The sequence below is a fragment of the Haliotis rubra genome, unplaced genomic scaffold (genome assembly GCF_003918875.1).
Source record: "Haliotis rubra isolate DU_JTF1 unplaced genomic scaffold, ASM391887v1 Scf30, whole genome shotgun sequence".
Lineage (NCBI taxonomy): Eukaryota > Metazoa > Mollusca > Gastropoda > Lepetellida > Haliotidae > Haliotis > Haliotis rubra.
The window spans coordinates 1,252,908-1,278,543 of record NW_025766969.1 but is presented as its reverse complement, the minus strand read 5'-3'; the positions used below and the strand labels follow the sequence as shown (position 1 = coordinate 1,278,543).

The 25,636-nt window shown below is 37.9% G+C and overlaps 1 long non-coding RNA gene across 1 annotated transcript; it reads left to right on the top strand.

The window, feature by feature from the left end:
• Positions 1–14,752: 14,752 nt before the first annotated feature.
• Positions 14,753–15,611, top strand: LOC124282638. The gene is made up of 2 exons (XR_006900207.1): positions 14,753–14,856; positions 15,457–15,611. It is a non-coding gene; the product is annotated as an uncharacterized LOC124282638 (long non-coding RNA).
• The last annotated feature ends 10,025 nt before the right edge of the window (positions 15,612–25,636 follow it).

Sequence of the window (25,636 nt, the reverse complement as noted above, 5' to 3'; positions counted from 1 at the left end):
GACCACAAACCCGGACTTAGACATCACAAACGTTGATGACGTAAAACGCAGAAACTATGACGTCATCTTTGAGGTTTAGCTTCCGGTGAAAGCACGGTGTGCATGGTTGGACTTCTGTTTGCTCACTAAGGTAAGTTTATTGAACGCACATAAACAATACCTTTATAAATTCGTTGCGAATTTCTTGATTTCTCAGAAGACTAATTATACAACTTCATATTTTAATCTAAATGTTAATTACACGACATTAATTTGTACTCAGAAATCACGTGTTTATACATAACGTAAAATACAATGATTGTAACGTAAAATACATTACATCATACAAGGGCTAAAGGATATATAATTGGAAGTTAATACCCTATGAATAGACAAATCAAACACAATTTAATGTTCATCAAAACATATTTCAAAACACATATAATTTGTATAAAGTTAAACATGTAAATTTATAGACATAAAAGTGTTTGTATAAATGTGTGGGTTAAGTTTAAAAGTAAACTTGATGTAAAACTACATTAAACATTTTAATCAAAAATATACAACACATACTTCTTGCGTTTATAAATATTGGTAAATATGCACATTTTAATGCGGTAATAATAAAAATCGAATTCACTTATATATCATTTGTATTTGCAGCATCTCAGATATGGCTAAAACTGCAGCTGAAAGGCAGAGACAATATCGAGAACGCAAAAAACGAAAAGAAGGTGCCGCATATTTGCAAAGGGAAACTAACAGAGTGAGGCAGTACTACAAGAAAACTGAAGATCTGAGCAGAAACGACAAAGCTAAGCGTCGTAGAAAGGTTTGGGAACAAGTCAGGGAACACAGGAGAGCAGTGAAGTTGAGAAGACTTGGTGAGAGAGAAGCTGTACCTGCAAGAAGCATTGAGTCAGTTCCAGGAGACACGAAGAACATGGTATCCAGCACAACTGAATGACCAACTACTTCTACTGCACCGATGTTGGTTCAACTTCCGTGTATGACATCATCGGGCAAGAAAAGCAGGAAAAGAATAAGACATGCAGTTTCCAGAGCTAACAGAAGAATTGCTCGTCTGAAACGTAAGAACCTGACACTGCAGAGAGGTATGAAACGAGTCAGCAAACGTTATGAACGTTTATTCCGTAAACACAAACAACATACATCAAAATCATCTGAATCTAGCCAGCAATCCACTTCCAATGAGACAACAACAGAAGACTCTGACACTATGACTCCAAAGCGGAAAACCGAAAAAGAACTACAGAACTTTAAATTTGCAACGCCAAGATCTAGAAAGGCAGTTGAAAGACGTTTACTTTTGGCTAATTGTTTGGAACATGAACTATCTGAGGCTAAGAAGCATAACACAAAGAAACATGTAAGAAGCCTGGTCAACATTGTTTCTGGAAAGGTTGTCAAGAAGTACAGAGGAGTCCACTACATTGCAAATAGAACAGGAATAAACAGGAGAACATTACTCACGGCATCATCTAAAGATGTCATGCATGTGCGCAAGATAAAGTGGAAGACTCGACTGGCTCTTCAGCAAGATTAGTTGCGTTCTATGAGAGAGATGACAACTCTCGTTATATGCCCGGGAAAAATGACTCGGTCGGAAAATCACAGCTTCAAAAAAAAGTCTTAAATGATTATCTGGCCAATCTATTCCTAAAGTTTAGGGATGAGTTCCCGAATGTGAAGCTGTCGCTATCGTCATTTTGCAAACTGAGACCTGCTCACGTTTTGCCAGTGTCATTTACAGCAAGGAACACCTGTCTTTGCAGTAAACATCAGAATATGGCCTTAAAGTTGAAATCTCTCAAGAGCTTTAATGTTGTTTCCACATCAAGCCCAGATGCTTTCATAAAGGCTCATACTCAGACAGAGATTGAGACGCAACTGTCCCAGATTCAACTTGATAAGGTGACCTATAAGACCTGGAAGAAGGTGACAGACAGCAGGGGCAAGTCGAAGATGAAGCTTGTGGATGAAGAAGTGGCCAAAGATGATTTTATCAGCAACTTTTTGAGTCAGTTCACACATTTCCGTGAACATGTGGCTCGTGTCCAAACACAATACGCTCAGCTTAGATTCTTGAAGGACAATTTGCCGGACTCTCATGTCATCATCCAAATGGATTTCGCCGAGAATTTTCTCTGTCAATGTCTTGACGAGATCCAGTCTGCTTACTGGAATGCCACGATGGTAACACTTCATCCAGCTGTTGTATACTTCAAGAACAATGGAGTCCTCAATCACAAATGCTTCATCTTCGTCTCTGATACTATGACCCATAGTTTTGTTGTCGTATACACCATTCTGCAGTCATTGCTTCTAGAAGTTAAAGAACTGGTTCCATCTCTGTCGTATGTTCATTACTGGACGGACTCGCCATCAAGCCAATATAGAAACAAGACAGATTTCAACTATGTCCTACAGCATCCTGAGGTGTTTGGTGTTCGGGCTTCGTGGCATTATTTTGAGTGTGGTCACGGTAAAGGGCCCTGCGACGGCCTTTGAGGTACCACAAAAGGAATGGCCGATCAGCCGTGAAACAAGGGAAATTCAACATACAAAGTGCCCACGACTTCTATGTATGGGCAACTGGGCAACCACGTTCTGTCGTGTGCATCTTCAGCAGCAAAGAAGACTGCGATTCCAATAAAAAGAGACTTGAACAGTGGGGTGTGAAGCCAGTTAAAGGAACTATGACAATTCACACAGTTTATGAAGCAGAGGGTTGTCTCATGGTAAAGGAAACATCCTGTTTCTGTGATGGATGTTTTGCCTCTGATGGGTTCTTGTCTGTCCAGCCATGTCCATGGCAGAGAAAGGTTCTTGTGACAAACCCGGCTCCAGATGACAGTGAGGAGAACGCTCCACAGCCAGAGAATGTTCAGGTTGATGAAGAAGTTCTGCCTACCAAGTCAGAAGCAAACGTTGTCCCAGATCCACCCTGTGAGATATCAATCGATGATTTTGTTGCTGCCATTTATGAATTTGACAACAAAGTATATTTTGGCAAAGTTCTGGATATTGACGAACAGGATTATCAAATCTGTTTCATGGAGGCCTCTGGAAAAACCTGTAACTACAAATGGCCACGAAGTTTGGACAGTGAAACCATTTGGGTGAACAAGCAATTTGTACTGGAAAAAGTATCAGACCCGGAGCCAACAGGGAAATCTAAAAGGATGTTCATTTTCCCTCCCAAAGATCGCGAGAGAATCAACACTTTGTACCAGAAATACCTCGAAAATTGATACCATGGTATTTGGTGATGTTCCAAGAACTGTTTCCAGTTGCGTTTCATTACAATCTTAACTACTGTTCTCTATTCCTGCCAGAGAACCGTGTGGTATCTTACGTTATGACATTGGTATTTTACGTTATAGCATTGTGAATTCATGTTTTCAAATAGTTCGACTACACGTCATTGGAACATAATGTTGCTATAAACATTTTGTCATGACTTCAGACCAAAGAAGGACACTTTGTGACACAATACACAGTTGTATGTTACGTTATTAAAATTAGTATAATACGTTATGTATTCTGGTTGTTGTATTTTGGGGCTATGCTCTTTGAATGATTGAAATACAGCTAAAACAGAAGACTCATTAGGTTAATGATCAATTTGACAACACCCAAATTAATGAAGATGGTGGTTTCTTTTAAGGAAATTCAAGAATTTTGGACAGAAACCTTGACCTATTTTAAAGTACCTTTAATAGAAAATGGAATTTAGTTTACTCTCAAGTTCTTTTACCATGGATGTCCGAATCTACATGAAACTTATATTGCTGCGAAATATTATTGCTTTGACTATTTATTGGTAACGGCTGCATGAACGTTTGTTTTATTATTATTTTCAATTTCAGTTGACATAACGTAAAATACATTGAGTTTGTGATATGTAATCTTTCATCAAAAATATTACAATGATGCTAAATGGCGTAATGCTGAAATTAAAATTTTCATGAGATACCATAACCGACGATAGAAGCATGTCATTTTTAACTCTTAATTTTGAAAAATATTTTTTTGAAAGTTTCAATTTAGAATTGTGCACGAAATTTGAGAATGAGTGTAAATCAGGCATAACAGTTGCGAGCTCTTTGGTGGGTTTCTTCTCATCCAAGGCCAGGTCAAGTGATGAGTTTTGAGTAGATCTAAAAAAATAGTATAATAGATAATTTTCAGGTGCAGTGTTTTAGAAACAGATTATAATTTATTTGCAAAAATAGAACAAACATGTAAAATAATTAGATTCTAGTATTCATAATTTGTAGATTTATATTCACAAGAAGTACCAAATACTTTTACAAAAGTTTTGAAATAAAAAAATATTCATACTGCAGTACAGTTGGCTTTTCGTCCTCCTACCATGAGGTCATTACCTTAGAGTGGAGGGCATTTTTAACTTTTTGTATGGAAGCAGCGTCGGACAGTCACCACCTGGCAAAAAATGTCTTGAACATATCCGAGTTACTTGTTCGGTGCCCATGCTGGCTCTCGTCGTACGAGTTTAACCCATCTTCTCCGATGAGTTGATGCCCTGATCATATTCGGGAAGGAGAAAAAGGTCACCCCCTGTAGCCATGGGTACTTGTCAAGTTTTTGCTGCTTTCGCGTCGTTGCGGTACAACCCGGAACACAACAATGATGAGACTGCATGTTTACCATTAGCGACGGCCTTGAAACAGCCCCAGCTTCCGGTTACGTAACGACCTTTTCTCGCCTTTTCTAAAGAGAACACTTCAAAAGGGACGCAATACGAAACCTCCGTATTAGAGTTATGCTCCTTGATACCAAAATTACTGTGAGCAGCGAGTTGCACTCAACTTGATAAAACTTACTGTCTCTGAACAACTGATTCCAATAGAATGTTCAAGACTGGTATACAAGACTAAACAAGTCACATTATCTTTCCTTCTATAAATCCATTAAAACTGTTTTAGAAGCTGAATCACATATTCTTTCAGATATTTTACCTGAAGATTTATTAAGGCACAAGGATGAAATTCGGTAAGTTATTAGCATGCAGAGACTTATCATTGATAAAAAAAATTTGCTATCTTTTTTAAAGAGAACCCAAATATTTTAATGATCTCACTGTACAACCACACCGTATTATCGCTATTGTGATGTACTCTGGGCCATGAGGCCTTAAGTTGTCTGTTAAGTCTGCCTGTCGGTTATACAACTAGACACAACAATAACACAACAACAACTAGATTCTCTCGTCCAAAACAGCCAACAACAACAAACCACAAACCAAAATTCTTTCTGCCAACAGAATCATGTCAAAAGGAAAACCAACCATGTAGTTCCTACCTTCGAAGGCACTAATCTGCCAACAAATATACCATTTGCTGGCATCATTGACCGCAAGGTAGAATCTCACCTAAAAAACCCTACACAAGGTCCAAGTGTCTCCAATATGACCATACTCAAAAAACTTGTACAGAAAACCAACATTGTACTAAATGCGGCAGAAATAATCATACATTTGATAAATGTAAAACTCGTCTTTACTGCATCCATTGCCGGATAACAGGCCATAGCACACTTTCCAATATGTGTCGATATAAACAACAGCTCACAGCTGAACTCAACAGGCATGTAACCAAGACAACCAAATAGACTAAACAGGCAAACAACTATCATAAAACCCATACACAAGATAGACACAATCACTCTATTGATCTAAACCGGGAAGACCAAACTCCTCAACTCCAAACACTAACTAGATACTATCCAAAATGGATCTTTCTCTAAATGATTCCAGGGAAAAACAAAACATCAAACCTCTCTCTGAGTTTGAGAAATCTCTGGTACAACATAAGAAATCACAAAATAAAGGTAAACCTCAACCAGTTAAATTTCAAACCTCAGCTTCAACCGCTTACAAAGAAAAACAAAATAAAACCCACAAAAAAGTGGAAAACACAAACAAATATAAAGCTGCAAGACGACTAAACTACTCACACAAAAAATAAACATAATAATAATCAGTCAAAAGACCTTTACCAAACAATAGATGACAGCTCTAAAAACCAACCCAACTTCAATACTTTGGTTGTATTCATTACGGAAGTGGCACTTCCACCCCTGTCTAAATCTACAAACCTTGGAAGGAAATATCCTTACAATCTTCAGACTAGCCAAAAAACTCAGAATATATACCAAAAGACTCAAACAGTTCAAGAAGGCAGTAGCTATCACTGTCTCACACTCCAACCTTCAAGGAACTAAAAGACCAGGGGCCGTATTTATCAAACAACTTAAGTCATTAAAAAAACTTAAGTCAGTTAAAAAACTTAGTTTTCACGTTTTTTCGACTTAAGTTTTACGACAAAACAAAAGAAGAGAAGAGAAGAGAAGTTCTGCATACATTAGATGATAATGAACTGTTACAAAGGTACAGATTTGACAGAAACAGTATTGTTTACATCTGTGATTTATTAGAACACCATCTAAGTCCCGTAACGCATCTGAGTTGTGCAGTGTCCTGCGTTACCGAAGTGCTCGTCACTTTGCGTTATCTTGTCACTGGCAAATTTCAGATGTGCAATGGCGTTGACCATGGACCTAGCCAACCCACCATCTCAAGAGTCATCGAACAAACGCCTCAATCACTCACAAGTCAGCGTATGGTCCGTAGATTTGTCACCTTTCCCACGCAAGCCCAAGATATAAGACGACACCAGCGTCGATTTTATCAGACTGCAAACTTCCCCGGTGTAGTAGGTGTCATTGATGGCACTCACGTTCAAATTCAGGCCCCATCCGTGAATGAGAATGAATTCATTAACAGGCATCACTACCACAGTATTAATACACAGATAGTGATTGACAGCGACGACCGGATCATCGACATCGTAGCACGTTGGCCTGGCTCAACATATGACTCCCGCATCTTGACAACAAGCGGGTTATGTCGGATGTTTGAGGGGAACCAGTTACCCGTAAGTTGTCATCTGCTTGGCGACAGCGGCTACCCATGTCGGAGGTGGATTTTAACACCATTTTTGCGTCCCCTTCCTGGATCACAGACAAACTACAACAGGTATAATTGCTATTTCTTCGAGTCAGCTTCGAGTACTAACCAATAGAGTGATTTCCCTTGGTTATGTGAAATACAATCTCCAACATAAAAAAGAAATGGAAGACTTCCATATCTTTGCTAAATGCATTATTCGGGCAACATGTCGTACAATCATAATGCAGTGTAGAAAAGATGTAGAAAATCTAGCATGTCCACAGGACTGGCAGGTCAAATTTTTTACCAGTCCTGCCAAAATCTAGCCTGTCCTCCAAATATAAATAAAACACCTTCGGCAGTAAATATTCAAAAAGGTTATAATCATTATATATATGTCATTGGGTTGCTAAAATTGACCCGACATGAGGACGGACTAGATATTTTGACGTTGGGACGGGCTATCTTTCCTACACTGGATAATGTCTACTTCTTTTGTTGTAAATGCATCTTGGGTGACTTATCAATGAAACAATACGTGTGGGCAAGTAAAGTGTATCATGATATCTCCATTTTGATTTCATGCCACCCATAAATATTATATGATCATCTAGTGATTCCAGTTGTATTTATTGCAAATTTTCAGATGACGTATAAAAACCCAGAAACTGTGTGGAAAGAGGTATTGGACAACTAAAGCGGCGGTTTCATGTACTACATGGAGAAATCCGACTTTCCCCAAAGAAGGCTTGCAAGGTATAGCATTATAAGAATGTTTTTCTGTGGACTCCATTGAAGTTGAAGTTAAATCATAATTTTAACACATATATGTCCCCCAATACTACCCTAAGGACCTAATATGCATTAGGTAGATAAAGAAACCGACACAATTAATAAGATAAACAATAACTTTTATTTAATGAATACATTAACAAATCTCAAACAAGAATGTAAAAATGTCTACACTTTTTTCAGTCCGTCCTAACATAAACAAGGTGGACAAGTCAGATATATGTGATCTTACTGTCAATAGCACCTCACTCAATATTGACAGATAATTATTGTAATCTAAAGTTCAACTGTAATAAAAATTAGTTATCTCAATAATCATATTTAAAAAGAATCATATTTAAGATGTTTAGACAATCAAATATGAGTATACTTATACTGTGATCCTAGGTTTATGAACCCTTAGAGAGGAACATTGTACGTGAAATATTTTGTGAAATGAAAAAGATATATATTCAAATATCTGAATTCGTGGCATTTTCTGTATAGTTACTAAATTAAAGCATAAAGATTGCCAGGATCAAATACTCTTAGTGTCAGATTAGTAAGGGTAGGGATTTTACCAAGAAATTATTAGATGTGAAATGCATTCATGGAAAGATAATGATGCTAGAAAAATTGGTTATGACAAAATAACTTTTTTTTAGATGAAGGCCACATTAATTGCTGAATACCAGTGGTTAGGTATTCAACTAAAATCAGTTCCATGGGAGATTTTCTCACTAACATTTCATTATGCTATTATTTGATGAGAAATGAACATCAATTAAAATAGAGTATCAAAACTAAATATATCTTGGTCAAATACAATAAGTCCTCTACATCCTACTTTTTAATTAAATTGACAGAAATTTTTTGACCATTTGTTGTGTCTTGACTATGTTTTTTTTAATATCTCCCTAGGTAATAATTGCTTGTGCAGTGCTGCACAATATCAGCAAGGACAGGAATGCCCCAATGCCAGCTCCAAGTGGGAGCAGCGGTCAACCTGAACAGCTGAGGGCACAGATGCAAGGTCTGACAGCCATTGCTCCTACAGCATCAGGAGCCAGATACAGGGAACAATTTGCGATCAGCTTCTTTTAATGTACGTATTTCCAAAGTCTATCGTGAAAGTCATAGAAATGCATTGATTATTAATTTCATATTCCTAAATGCAAGACCTCTAAGGGACCGTTCATAATTTATGTCTCTAGGGGGGGGGAAGAAATGATGATTGTCATGGAGAAGCATGTACAATGTGAATGACTCCCCTAAAATTGAAGTACAAAGTACTTGCCACCCCCCACCATGTCATGCACAAGGTCATTTACCCACTCACGTCTTTTAACATAAATTAATTAATATTCACTTTTTACAAAATTTCTGACCCCCCTAGTACATGTGAGCAGTTACTGACCCCCCTACCTCCCAAGAACAAAATGGGTGACCACTCCTTGAAACCATCACACCACACACACACACACACACACACACACACACACACACACACACACACACACACACACACACACACACACACACACACACACACACACACACACACACACACACACCATTAAATTTTGAAAGGTCCCTAATAATTACAATGTATATACCCTATACTGTCATTAGTGCCTGTACAATCTATTCTTCTAGTTTATTAATTCTTCTCTTATGATACTCTCTTTTCAATTTCAAACATTCAATCTCTAATTCCAGTATTTCTTTCTGTAATGCCTCCACAGAAGGCTGATGCTGGCACTGACAGGCTGTCTTCTCTGGAAGGTGGTAAACGTTCACCATGTCCTGGACCTCGTCACTGACCATGATTGGGCTACAACAAAATCATGATTTGTAAAATACATAAGAGAATGAAATACATGTTCATAATATTTCCATATCCCGAGCCTTGTGTTTTATGTTTAAACAGAGTCATGTCAGTCATTTCAAACCAAGTGACCCTGACAGGCAGATTGGGAAAGAATGTAAATTATAATTTCCCCCAAACTGTAGGACTTCATGTAATTCATGCAGGGCAAGATGAACTGATGAAGTACTAAGTGACAAATGTCGAGTGTTGTCTGCTTAACAACAGTGGAGGCCTGAGTAAGTTCAGTATTTTCAGATAGCTGAACCTTCTGTTATGGAATAATATTTCATATGAAAATTCATTATTAATTATAACCACTACAAGGGATATATTAGGATTCAGATATTAGGAAAATATAAATATAGAATATTAGATTCATCATGTATCAGTTAGAGAAAGACTCAAGTCAAAAGTAGTAAAACTCATCTCACAGACATACTATTGAAAAAGTATATGTTACGGCTGCATCATTTCACAGATGTTCAAGATGAATCCTAGCCTAAGGTATCAATGACTCAGCTGCTAGAGAAACCTGACAAAAAATATTGCAGTGGTTTTAGTGTTGTATAAAACGGATTAATATCAAAATGGATATGGCATGTACCTTTCTCTTGAAGTGATGGCATCAAGCAGTTGCAGGGCAGTGGAATCACACGAGTCTGAGATACCCGTAAGACTTAAGTTGTCCCTCCCAATGACCTCAACAACTGCATCTGTGACCGGACTGACCGGAGTTGGAGGTGGTCCGCCTTCTGTAAATGAAAAAAAAAGTAGATTAATTGCTTAAATATGATTATCTTAGGTCAGACCAATCTTATTTCTTGTTTCACAGATTTTTGTCCTCAAAAGTTTATATATTTGGCCAATAAAAACATTAGGATTTTAGTTTTTGAGCGGGGAAAATTAATTTTTATTTCTTTTCTTATTCTTGAAAAAATACGACAGGCAGAGCTGTAAAACCAGAAATAAAATTGGTCTGGCCTTATGTGGAAATATATCACAAACCCAGGAGGTAAGTATTCACTTTACGATGAAACACTGGAATAGAGTAGGTTTATGTTGTAACATGTTATATTTGGCATTACACTTTCTTAGTAAAGTACAGATTCTAGTACTTTTGTTGGCTGGAGTATCCGGGAATCGAACCCATGCCCTCAGAGTCAGGCACCTAATCGCCAGCACACAAAGTCAACCGCCTAACCCGCTCAGCTGGCGATAGGTGCCTGACTCTGTGGGCATGGGTTCAAGTCCCGGATGGGATTCCAGCCAACAGAAGTACTAGAATTTGTACTTCACTTTAATACTATGAAAGTGTAACATATGTTACTTTTGACCACTTTCTTAATGGCATTGTGTAATTATAGGTTTATGTTGGTAGAAAATATTCAGTATATACAAGAACTTACAATGTAGGTCTGGAAATATTGTGAGTGAAACTCTTTTTTCCACTTTCTGACATTTATCACACCATTTATGTAACCTTTTATGACACTTATATTTTGATAACTAATAATAATACTGTAACCATAATCATGTTAACCAGTGGCAATGGTTTGCTGCCTGAACTTGGAATAGGTCTTCTTGGATGAACTCTTCAAGTTCTTCCTTTTTTTTCCACCTCATCCCTGGTCCTCTTGTGGGTGATGCTTGAATTTAGGGTGTCTGTAATCATCTACAATGTAAACAGAATACATCAAATGGGGAAAAATCCCATCAATTTACATTTAGATATTTAATCAGTGCATAAAAACTTTACACGTGAACTAGTTATCAAGTGCATTTGTGCTCTTATTTAGACAATAATATAAAGAAAAACGAGACGTGTACTGCAGTATTCATTTTCAAATATTTAATTCTTTCCTAATATTGCCGTAATTTCTGTATGTCAGTAAAATGACGTATGTGGTTTTGCAATTTGTACCGAAGGTCCTAGGGGAATTAATACCCAACAAAACAACAATTGACCACGACATGGGTATGTAAATGTGTGATTATATCAGTCAGGTAATGTGAAACGAATCCATCGTCAGAACACCCACTAGATCTATCGCGGAGCTTCGAACACGTACCTGCCACGCCTCCTGTCGTTTCACGGAGGTGATGCCAGGCACAAACTTGCCCTCAAGCACCACTCTGTTGGCCGCAACTAGCTCCGCTAGCAGCAGACACTCCTCTTTTGTGAAATTAGGCCGCCTCTTCTTCATTTCATCCGCCATAGTATCTATTCGATGTTGTTTGTGTATCGTCTGCGCTGTCCGGGAATTTCCCCCGAGGATGTTTTTATGTCTCTCAGTAAAAAGAGTTCTACTGGTAGGCTAAAAATAACCGGGATAGTCCCTAGTGATCACGTGATCGCTTTCGGCGAAATCGACTTAGTTTTTGTCGGCGGACTTAGCTAAGTTTCAGACTTAGCCCGTTTGTGAATACCAACTTAAGTTTTTGACTTGGCTAAGTCAGTTTTAAGAAACTAAGTTTTTTCTTAAGTCAAAACTTAGTTGTTTGATAAATACGGCCCCAGGGGCCGTATTTATCAAACAACTTGAGTCATTAAAAAAACTTAAGTCAGTTAAAAAACTTAGTTTTCACGTTTTTTCGACTTAAGTTTTGTGGTAAAACTTAAGTCATATTTATCAACAGACTTAGACTTAAGTTTTGTCATTTTTTTACTTAACTATTAAGACTCATCTTGGTAGGTTTAAATCAACTCTTTTTGACTTAAGTCATATGAAACAAAATGGCTGTCACACGTATTCCAAGAGTATTTAATGAAAGAAGAGAAGTTCTGCATACATTAGATGATAATGAACTGTTACAAAGGTACAGATTTGACAGAAACAGTATTGTTTACATCTGTGATTTATTAGAACACCATCTAAGTCCCGTAACGCATCTGAGTTGTGCAGTGTCCTGCGTTACCGAAGTGCTCGTCACTTTGCGTTATCTTGCCACTGGCAAATTTCGGATGTGCAATGGCATTGACCATGGACCTAGCCAACCCACCATCTCAAGAGTCATCGAACAAACGCCTCAATCACTCACAAGTCAGCGTATGGTCCGTAGATTTGTCACCTTTCCCACGCAAGCCCAAGATATAAGACGACACCAGCGTCGATTTTATCAGACTGCAAACTTCCCCGGTGTAGTAGGTGTCATTGATGGCACTCACGTTCAAATTCAGGCCCCATCCGTGAATGAGAATGAATTCATTAACAGGCATCACTACCACAGTATTAATACACAGATAGTGATTGACAGCGATGACCGGATCATCGACATCGTAGCACGTTGGCCTGGCTCAACATATGACTCCCGCATCTTGACAACAAGCAGGTTATGTCGGATGTTTGAGGGGAACCAGTTACCCGTAAGTTGTCATCTGCTTGGCGACAGCGGCTACCCATGTCGGAGGTGGATTTTAACACCATTTTTGCGTCCCCTTCCTGGATCACAGACAAACTACAACAGGTATAATTGCTATTTCTTCGAGTCAGCTTCGAGTACTAACCAATAGAGTGATTTCCCTTGGTTATGTGAAATACAATCTCCAACATAAAAAAGAAATGGAAGACTTCCATATCTTTGCTAAATGCATTATTCGGGCAACATGTCGTACAATCATAATGCAGTGTAGAAAAGATGTAGAAAATCTAGCATGTCCACAGGACTGGCAGGTCAAATTTTTTACCAGTCCTGCCAAAATCTAGCCTGTCCTCAAAATATAAATAAAACACCTTCGGCAGTAAATATTCAAAAAGGTTATAATCATTATATATATGTCATTGGGTTGCTAAAATTGACCCGACATGAGGACGGACTAGATATTTTGACGTTGGGACGGGCTATCTTTCCTACACTGGGTAATGTCTACTTCTTTTGTTGTAAATGCATCTTGGGTGACTTATCAATGAAACAATACGTGTGGGCAAGTAAAGTGTATCATGATATCTCCATTTTGATTTCATGCCACCCATAAATATTATATGATCATCTAGTGATTCCAGTTGTATTTATTGCAAATTTTCAGATGACGTATAAAACCCAGAAACTGTGTGGAAAGAGGTATTGGACAACTAAAGCGGCGGTTTCATGTACTACATGGAGAAATCCGACTTTCCCCAAAGAAGGCTTGCAAGGTATAGCATTATAAGAATGTTTTTCTGTGGACTCCATTGAAGTTGAAGTTAAATCATAATTTTAACACATATATGTCCCCCAATACTACCCTAAGGACCTAATATGCATTAGGTAGATAAAGAAACCGACACAATTAATAAGATAAACAATAACTTTTATTTAATGAATACATTAACAAATCTCAAACAAGAATGTAAAAATGTCTACACTTTTTTCAGTCCGTCCTAACATAAACAAGGTGGACAAGTCAGATATATGTGATCTTACTGTCAATAGCACCTCACTCAATATTGACAGATAATTATTGTAATCTAAAGTTCAACTGTAATAAAAATTAGTTATCTCAATAATCATATTTAAAAAGAATCATATTTAAGATGTTTAGACAATCAAATATGAGTATACTTATACTGTGATCCTAGGTTTATGAACCCTTAGAGAGGAACATTGTACGTGAAATGTTTTGTGAAATGAAAAAGATATATATTCAAATATCTGAATTCGTGGCATTTTCTGTATAGCTACTAAATTAAAGCATAAAGATTGCCAGGATCAAATACTCTTAGTGTCAGATTAGTAAGGGTAGGGATTTTACCAAGAAATTATTAGATGTGAAATGCATTCATGGAAAGATAATGATGCTAGAAAAATTGGTTATGACAAAATAACTTTTTTTTAGATGAAGGCCACATTAATTGCTGAATACCAGTGGTTAGGTATTCAACTAAAATCAGTTCCATGGGACATTTCATTATGCTATTATTTGATGAGAAATGAACATCAATTAAAATAGAGTATCAAAACTAAATATATCTTGGTCAAATACAATAAGTCCTCTACATCCTACTTTTTAATTAAATTGACAGAAATTTATTGACCATTTGTTGTGTCTTGACTATGTTTTTTTTAATATCTCCCTAGGTAATAATTGCTTGTGCAGTGCTGCACAATATCAGCAAGGACAGGAATGCCCCAATGCCAGCTCCAAGTGGGAGCAGCGGTCAACCTGAAGAGCTGAGGGCACAGATGCAAGGTCTGCCAGCCATTGCTCCTACAGCATCAGGAGCCAGATACAGGGAACAATTTGCGATCAGCTTCTTTTAATGTACGTATTTCCAAAGTCTATCGTGAAAGTCATAGAAATGCATTGATTATTAATTTCATATTCCTAAATGCAAGACCTCTAAGGGACCGTTCATAATTTATGTCTCTAGGGGGGGAAGAAATGATGATTGTCATGGAGAAGCATGTACAATGTGAATGACTCCCCTAAAATTGAAGTACAAAGTACTTGCCACCCCCCACCATGTCATGCACAAGGTCATTTACCCACTCACGTCTTTTAACATAAATTAATTAATATTCACTTTTTACAAAATTTCTGACCCCCCTAGTACATGTGAGCAGTTACTGACACACCCCCCCCCTACCTCCCAAGAACAAAATGGGTGACCACTCCTTAAAACCATCAAAAAACCACACACACACACACACACACACACACACACACACACACACACACACACACACACACACTTAAATTTTGAAAGGTCCCTAATAATTACAATGTATATACCCTATACTGTCATTAGTGCCTGTACAATCTATTCTTCTAGTTTATTAATTCTTCTCTTATGATACTCTCTTTTCAATTTCAAACATTCAATCTCTAATTCCAGTTTTTCTTTCTGTAATGCCTCCACAGAAGGCTGATGCTGGCACTGACAGGCTGTCTTCTCTGGAAGGTGGTAAACGTTCACCATGTCCTGGACCTCGTCACTGACCATGATTGGGCTACAACAAAATCATGATTTGTAAAATACATAAGAGAATGAAATACATGTTCATAATATTTCCATATCCCGAGCCTTGTGTTTTATGTTTAAACAGAGTCATGTCAGTCATTTCAAACCAAGTGACCCTGACAGGCAGATTGGGAAAGAATGTAAATTATAATTTCCCCCAAACTGTAGGACTTCATGTAATTCATGCAGGGCAAGATGAACTGATGAAGTACTAAGTGACAAATGTCGAGTGTTGTCTGCTTAACAACAGTGGAGGCCTGAGTAAGTTCAGTATTTTCAGATAGCTGAACCTTCTGTTATGGAATAATATTTCATATGAAAATTCATTATTAATTATAACCACTACAAGGGATATATTAGGATTCAGATATTAGGAAAATATAAATATAGAATATTAGATTCATCATGTATCAGTTAGAGAAAGACTCAAGTCAAAAGTAGTAAAACTCATCTCACAGACATACTATTGAAAAAAGTATATGTTACGGCTGCATCATTTCACAGATGTTCAAGATGAATCCTAGCCTAAGGTATCAATGACTCAGCTGTTAGAGAAACCTGACAAAAAATATTGCAGTGGTTTTAGTGTTGTATAAAACGGATTAATATCAAAATGGATATGGCATGTACCTTTCTCTTGAAGTGATGGCATCAAGCAGTTGCAGGGCAGTGGAATCACACGAGTCTGAGATACCCGTAAGACTTAAGTTGTCCCTCCCAATGACCTCAACAACTGCATCTGTGACCGGACTGACCGGAGTTGGAGGTGGTCCGCCTTCTGTAAATGAAAAAGAGTAGATTAATTGCTTAAATATGATTATCTTAGGTCAGACCAATCTTATTTCTTGTTTCACAGATTTTTGTCCTCAAAAGTTTATATATTTGGCCAATAAAACATTAGGATTTTAGTTTTTGAGCGGGAAAATTAATTTTTATTTCTTTTCTTATTCTTGAAAAAAATACGACAGGCAGAGCTGTAAAACCAGAAATAAAATTGGTCTGGCCTTATGTGGAAATATATCACAAACCCAGGAGGTAAGTACTCACTTTACGATGAAACACTGGAATAGAGTAGGTTTATGTTGTAACATGTTATATTTGGCATTACACTTTCTTAGTAAAGTACAGATTCTAGTACTTTTGTTGGCTGGAGTATCCGGGAATCGAACCCATGCCCTCAGAGTCAGGCACCTAATCGCCAGCACACAAAGTCAGCCGCCTAACCCGCTCAGCTGGCGATAGGTGCCTGACTCTGTGGGCATGGGTTCAAGTCCCGGATGGGATTCCAGCCAACAGAAGTACTAGAATTTGTACTTCACTTTAATACTATGAAAGTGTAACATATGTTACTTTTGACCACTTTCTTAATGGCATTGTGTAATTATAGGTTTATGTTGGTAGAAAATATTCAGTATATACAAGAACTTACAATGTAGGTCTGGAAATATTGTGAGTGAAACTCTTTTTTCCACTTTCTGACATTTATCACACCATTTATGTAACCTTTTATGACACTTATATTTTGATAACTAATAATAATACTGTAACCATAATCATGTTAACCAGTGGCAATGATTTGCTGCCTGAACTTGGAATAGGTCTTCTTGGATGAACTCTTCAAGTTTTTCCTTTTTTTTCCACCTCATCCCTGGTCCTCTTGTGGGTGATGCTTGAATTTAGGGTGTCTGTAATCATCTACAATGTAAACAGAATACATCAAATGGGGAAAAATCCCATCAATTTACATTTAGATATTTAATCAGTGCATAAAAACTTTACACGTGAACTAGTTATCAAGTGCATTTGTGCTCTTATTTAGACAATAATATAAAGAAAAACGAGACGTGTACTGCAGTATTCATTTTCAAATATTTAATTCTTTCCTAATATTGCCGTAATTTCTGTATGTCAGTAAAATGACGTATGTGGTTTTGCAATTTGTACCGAAGGTCCTAGGGGAATTAATACCCAACAAAACAACAATTGACCACGACATGGGTATGTAAATGTGTGATTATATCAGTCAGGTAATGTGAAACGAATCCATCGTCAGAACACCCACTAGATCTATCGCGGAGCTTCGAACACGTACCTGCCACGCCTCCTGTCGTTTCACGGAGGTGATGCCAGGCACAAACTTGCCCTCAAGCACCACTCTGTTGGCCGCTAGCAGCAGACACTCCTCTTTTGTGAAATTAGGCCGCCTCTTCATTTCATCCGCCATAGTATCTATTCGATGTTGTTTGTGTATCGTCTGCGCTGTCCGGGAATTTCCCCCGAGGATGTTTTTATGTCTCTCAGTAAAAAGAGTTCTACTGGTAGGCTAAAAATAACCGGGATAGTCCCTAGTGATCACGTGATCGCGTTCGGCGAAATCGACTTAGTTTTGTCGGCGGACTTAGCTAAGTTTCAGACTTAGCCCGTTTGTGAATTCCAAGTTAATCAGTTTTAAGAAACTTAAGTTTTTTCTTAAGTCAAAACTTAGTTGTTTGATAAATACGGCCCCAGGTTATTACTCCCGAAGACGAGAAAATGGTATATCAAATACATACACATCATCACTTTAAATGTTTGCTTCCATTCATGTTTTTATTTATATATTTTATCATGTCGGTAAGTGTATTACAGTGGAACTGCAACGGGCTAAACGCCCGTTAAAACGAATTCAAAGCTCCGCTAACAAAAACGTAATTTCACCTGATATAATTCTTCTACAAAAAAAACAGAATATCAACAAGAAAATCAATATATTTTCCACAATACAATATCATCAGAAAAGAGAAAAACACAAACATCAAAGGACTCCCAAAGGGCGGACTCATCACTTTAATTAAACAAGGCATCGTTTACCAACTAATCGATATCAATTCAAAAGAAACAGAAAACATAAACATAAAAATAAATATAACATATAATAAAACTATGAACATAATAAATAGATATAGCTATGAGCAGCGATATCGGTCTCCTTGGCTTTAATACAATCTAGCCATTTGTATCTGTCACGTAATTGTGAAAATATTAATGGCTACAGTTAATATGGATCATGTCACTGTGAGTAATGATAAATACTTCATTCATTAACTGTAAATTCTTATGATCGAGGGTTAGATACAAAGCATTGTGTGGTATGGTTTGGATAATGATACTTGTGGCTTCGGAAACAGATGCTGACTTTAATATAACCTCAACGGAATAAGCATACTGGTTTCAGGTTGCAAATTATTTATTTGTTTTAACTGAATAAATGACATCACCGCCAGTTGTGACAATGTTTTGCTTCTATTTCAAAGTTTTTGAACTGAGAGTACTAAGCGTCCGGTAAGTTTAGATCAGTTTATAGAAATCTTCCATACTTGGATCTGGAGTTAAGAATATCATTAATTGGTGTCTCGGAGAAAAAAGGAATGTCCAGACAGAACAACCTGTTCAAACTGTCCAAAAAAACCACCCCAAAACCCGACAATTTGGTAAACTTAGCTAAATAAGATGCAACATTCACACTGTGATTCACATAATATTAATCAAAACATAAGTCTGTCTCAAAAAACCCAGATCAAACGTTTCCAGTGATCTCACTTCAAGAACATGTAGGAAAAATTACCCTGGAATTTTGTTGACGTACTTAAATTGTTGCCGAGCTTGTGATGAATCTTGGAAATTCCACTCCACCAGCACAAACATCGAACCAGTCCAGTTGGATAGACGCCATTGACTGTATTCACTTTGGTGGTTCAACTGGTGTAAATTTGACTTCAAATATTCATACCAGTTCCAGCTGAATGTTCATTACCATAGCACTATAACCCAAATGATTTTTGTTGTGATTTCTTAAAATAAGACCAACAGAATTAATAGCAACTATTTCTGTTTCAATAACAAGATTTTGCAATTTCATAAGCAAAAATATACGTCAGGTGCTAGAAATATTAAATCTGGAGAGACATTTTGGTTCAAAGTATCCGTCCACAAAGTATTTTATATGCCTAATAAACGCAGAATAAAATGTCAGGACTATTTACTGTTTCTACGGTTACAGGTCGGCAAAACCACATTTAAAAATCAGATATCCAAAATTGACTCCTCGTACACTTCTCGCTTCCTCCGACATAACAATCTGTAGCTATTCCTCAGTTTGCAATACCCCGGTAGAACAGCCTTATTCCCAGTCAATCTAAAATCATCCAGTACACTAAACTTATCAGCCGTCATATCCCTACACTCCTTATCAAACCACTTAGCCACTGATCCACCGCTAGACCTGCTACCACGAGACGATAGACCACACGATACAGCACCATTCTGCATCACCCCCAGTGTGCACCTCCACAGCAGAGTCAACACTTTCCTGCAGTATACTAGTGAACATATCAACATCAAGGGATGTAAGAGACTCAGACACATTACGCATATAATCGTCACATCTTTCCTTTCTCCAGACAAAGTTAGGAACATCATAATCACATTTCACATTCACTTCATCATGCTCAAATGATACCTTTACACGCCTAACATTAAAAGTAGTTATGATAGGAAAATGGTCAGACTCAGAGCGGGTGTCGACCTTAAAGTCTGTAATACGATGGAAAACGTTATATGAACACAATGCATAGTCAACAAGGCTTGCGCCGTTTTCCTTAAAACATGTATATGCCCCATGTTCGTCACCTGTGAATCGTCCATTAACTATATGTACTGCAAATGTACAACACAAATAAATCAAGTCTCTTCCATAGTCATTACAAATCATCTCTGGAATTGCGAGTAGTGTTAAATGAATCAGAAACATAGTCCATATCCTCTAAGCTTGTAATATATGTGTTACATCGATTATGTAGTCATTCATAGTACCAGTGCTCGCGTTATAGTCACCTGGTAGAATAATGTCACAATCTGGGTGGTCAGATATCATAGCATATAGAGTTCTCTCTAAATACTCAATTACTTTATGTAGTCTATTATCGGTCACAAGGCATGTATTCATAGAATGGATACAGACAAAACCAAGTATGATATCACGTTGAGAATTAATGTCCTCTTGTCAAACACAATACAGATCATATCTGTGTAATAGACAATAACACCACGTTGCCCGCTTATCAAAGAGGAGTGGACACAGACAGCCACGCCCCCTCTGTAGTTAAAGTCTCTATAGTTCGTATAAACTGTATGATCAGGGAAGAATGATTCGATATTGTCTTTCGAACAATTATTCCAGATCTCCAGTAAGCCAAAGATAGGGTGCTTGGACAAATAATTTGTTACTTCAGTATCGTCTAGCTTGTGTTTTAACCCGCTGACGTTCCAGCTCAGAATTTGACAGCTCCTCGTCATTGTCAATTACATCTGTCGTTGAAATTCACATCGTCTCCCATATCTGCACGTTGACCATGCTTTGCAGTGGTAGTGTCTTTATAGGAGATATCATGAGGGGAAAATTAAGCAGGCAAAGTGGCGCCAAGGCATCCCATATACACATGTTGAGATGTAGATACAGCATGCGCTTGGTATAGATCCAACATGCCTTGGGTATTTGTTATGAACATGTGACTGCATACTATATCTATGCTGTCACGGTGAATAAACTTGCCTGCGTCTGTGGGGAGTCAATAAGAAACAGCGCGAGTGGGTGTTTTGAAGGAGCGGCCATATTCGTCCTCGCGCTGTCCTTCAGACTCGCATGTTTTGCACGGGTAATCTGCCGTATAGTAAATGTCGGAGAAACTTTTGACCCTTTTGTTATGTATCCCTGGGCCGTAGGTGATATAAAGAAGTCCCCATTTTTTAAAACCTCTCCAAACTTTGGGGTTTTGAGTGTTAATATTATTTATCGTGACTGGTAAGTTGTAAGTCTGTTTGCGTGATTTTTGGCGTGGTGTGCCTGGAGTTGTGTGTGAGCTTGTTTGGCACTCTTTTCTTTTATTTGGGGCACGTCTCAAATAGGTTTTTTTCCCTTTCAGCTAAAAAAAGGTGATAATGTTGCACAGATGTTTGAATCAGCAACTTTGATGGCGCTCTTCAGAAGTGACATAAACAAATGAGTAAAGTTTTCAAAACGTTTCCAGTGTTGTATCTGATAATTTTGGTTTGAAAAACATCGCAAAGAAGCGTTTGAAAGTTTTTGAAGACAACTTTTGCCCAGAAGCAGCATTCAATATGGCGGCCGCCAAGAGACCTAGCTACATTAAATGAGGAAACTTTGTAGTAAGGTACATAGAGGCATAGTATGCAAAGTTTGAAAGCCGTAGCTCTGATAGTTTCAGAGGAGAAGATTTTGGGAGAAAAGTAGTGATGAATTTGCTGAAAAACATCGCCAAAAATTTAAATCCCAAACAGCGGCCAAACGGTGCATTTTAACCACATGGTTGCTGCAGTTGAAATAGTAGACATTTTGATTGCGCATTTGCTCGAGCAATTTGGTAGTCATTGGATCAGTAGTTGCGGAGATTATTGCTTTGGAAATTGAAACTTTTGCGTTATTGGGCCTAGTGCCTTGAGATTCATAACACAACCATTGAACATTTAAATGTTTTCAACAAACACATTACAAGCAGCACCTATATAGCAGGAGACTTCAATGCCCACAGTGGCCTTTGGGGAGAGGTTGCCACCACCTGTAAAAGAGGCACTATAATAGAAAAATGGATAGAAAACAATGATTTAGTCATTTTAAACCAGGGTCAAGCCACATGGCACAGCTTAACCAAAAGCTAATACTAAGCAATTGAGCTCTCATTAATAAACCCTCAACTAGGCCAGGACTGCTCATGGGATATCGGTACAGATTCCTGGGGTAGTGACCATTTCCCAATTCTTACACATATAAATGGCAATCTTAAAGAAAATTCAATTATCCACACATCAAACATAGAAATAAGGAAACAAATATAATTTTAATAAAGCAAAATGGGAAAAATTCAAAATGTTCTGCACACAAGTTGAACAAACCAACTTTCTTGAAGATGCAGACAAATTAAACCAGCAAATAATAGACATGTTAATTACTGCTGCAGACCAAAGCATCCTCTTAAGTAAATACACCTAAAGCATTCCAGTACCCTGGTGGAACAAAGAAATAGATAAAGCTCGAAACAACAGAAAAAAACTACTAAAACAAGCACGCAAAAATAAAATTAAAATTCCTCTGGCACAGGCAGCTAGACAAAATGTCAAACAAATAATTCAAAAGGCCAGAGACCAGGACTGGCACAATTTCTGCAGTAACCTAAGCTTCAAAACAAATTCCAGAAAGGTCTGGGAAAAAATAAACTCAATGAGGGGTAAAAATAGAAAACAACATATTCCAGCTATAAACAATAGAAACAGACAAAGCTGAAAAAATCGCCAACCAATTTGCTTCAGTTAGCAGAACTGTAAATTACAGTCAACAATTTCAAAACAAATCTCAAAAAGCAGCAGCCTACAACTAACAAAACCCCCAAACGCATCTGACCTACAATAAACCTTTTACTGCAGTGGAACTTTACAACGTAATCAACCACAAATAAGAGTCATCAGAAGATGAAATACCTCCCCCCCCCCCATATTTGAAAGAACAAATCCTCTGACAGTTACTTAAAGTCCAGCTTGACTTTTTATAAACTAAGTCCAAATCGTTTCCTTGGAAATCATGAGAAATATAAATGCCAAAAATCTGTAAATAGCAAAAGGCACCATTTCAAAATTTGCCTAATATATCTGCCAAGTTCTGTTGAAAGATACTGAACGCTTTGCGAGTTGTGTACCGGAAACGAAGCCTACCCCTCCCTTTTGGGACTAAGTCCTAATCGTTTCCATGGAAACCGGGAAAATTAAATATGCCAAAAATCTGCCAAATATCAAAAGGCACCACTTTGGCATCTGCCTCACATATCTGCCAAGTTTTGCTGAAAGATATTTAAGAAGTTTTCCAGTTGTGCTCCGGAAACAAAACTTACCCCTCCCTTTTGAGATTAAGTCCGAATCGTCTCCATGGAAACCAAAAAAACTATAAATGACAAAAATCTGTAAATAGCAAAAGGCACCACTTCAAGATCTGTCTCATATATTTGCCAAGTTTTGCTGAAATATATTAAGAAGTTTTCGAGTTGTGCTCCGGAAACGAAGCCCATCCCTCCCTTTTGGGACTAAGTCTGAAGCGTTTCCATGGAAACCGGGAAAATAAAAATGCCAAAAATCTGTAAATAGCAAAAGGCACCACGTAGGGTTCTGTTGATATATCTACCAAGTTTTGTTGAAAAATATTGAACGGTTTTTGAGTTATGCTCTGGAAACAAAATGATTACGGACGGACGGACGGACGAGGCGTCGACTATATCCCCCCGGATTACATGCCGGGGGGATAAAAAGGTACAGCCCCAGGTCAAGACAATACCAGCTATATCATGTTAGAAAATGCCCCTAAACCATTAATAAACCAACTACTAAAACTTTATAATACAGCTTGGATAAACGGTCAAATACCAAAAGCCTGGAAACATTCCCTTGATATATCTACCAAGTTTTGTTGAAAAATATTGAACGGTTCTTGAGTTATGCTCCGGAAACGAAGTCCACCACACCCTTTTGGGACTAAGACCGAATCGTTTCCATGGAAACCTAGAAAATAATAAATCACAAAAATCTGCAAATAGCAAAAGGCACTACTTTGGGATCTGCCTCACATATCTGCCATGTTTTGCTGAAAGATATTAAGAAGTTAAGAAAACCCACCTTTCCCTTTTGGGACTACGTCCGAATCGTTTCCATGGAAACCGGGAAAAATAAAAATGCCAAAAATCTGCAAATAGCAAAAGGCACCACCTAAGGTTCTGTTTGATATATCTACCAAGTTTTGTTGAAAAATATTGAACAGTTCTTGAGTTATGCTCCGGAAACGAAGCCCACCCTCTCTTTTTTTTTTCCTTTTTGGGTAGTAACACCACTCTTTCAAAATTTCTGTTTTTTGTTCCCCTCATTTCTTAATAAGTGTACTACCCTGTCGTGGAAATACCTTAGTTGTGCGTGCGACGTTAAATAAACACAGCCTTCGTTTTCACACCCAATATCTTTCGTTTCATTTTATCTAGACAGTTGGTATGGGTGACAAAGACCAGTTGTAATTTGATTCTAAAATGTATAGGGAATTCAGTGATGCATTTGTCGCAGCTGAATAAGAAATATATACGTGATGTAATAGGCGTCTCAATACCGGCCTTTGCGAAACGTGATTTTGTAAACACTATCCAATGGCGGAAAGCGCACTTTGAGAAGTATTTACAATGATGGTACGGGCCAGGTTCCCCGCAAGGGCTCAATTTAAAAAAATGAGCCCTTAGGGAGGCCCTAATCCCGTACCATCATTGTATATACTACTGAGTTTCATGCAAAATTTGACGAAAATCGGTCTAATAGTTTCTGAAATATTGACTTTTAAGTGAGCATGGGGTTGGTTGGAAAAAGGTAAAATGTTCAACTTTTTGTTGTAATTAAGTCTTTATTAATCTAATGAAGTCAACGAAAGTTTTCCCAATGTCGTTTGTCTATAGCGTAACCATCTGCCAAGATGCATGCAAAATTTCACGAAAATCGGTGGAAAAGTTTAGGAAATAATCACTTTTTAGTGAGCATGGGGTCGGTCTGGCGAAAGGCTAACAATCCAACGTATTGTCGTACTTGTTATATTTTAGCGAGGCGAGTGGTGTTTTTATCTGAATGAAACACAGCTATCCGCCCGGAGAGTGGAAGGTCGCGGGTTCGATCCCCGACCGCGTCATACCAAAAGACGTTAAAATATGGTACTTGTTGGTCCCTGCCTGGCGCTCGGCATTAATGGGTACAACAAGGACTGGTCGGCTCGGAGTCAGTATAATGTGTCTGAGTGGGGTATTCATGCTGAACTGCGGCGTGGTATCTCAGTGGCCTAGCACTATAAAACCAGCTTCAGTCTGGGCTAGTACAAGCTGCCGCACATACACACGCATGCACGTCGTCATACGAGCGAAATATTCTCAAGCACGACGTTAAACCCAATTTCACCTCACCAGAGCTGCCTTGCTACCATCTCGTTAGGATGTACTTGTAGCGATTTGAATGAAATGC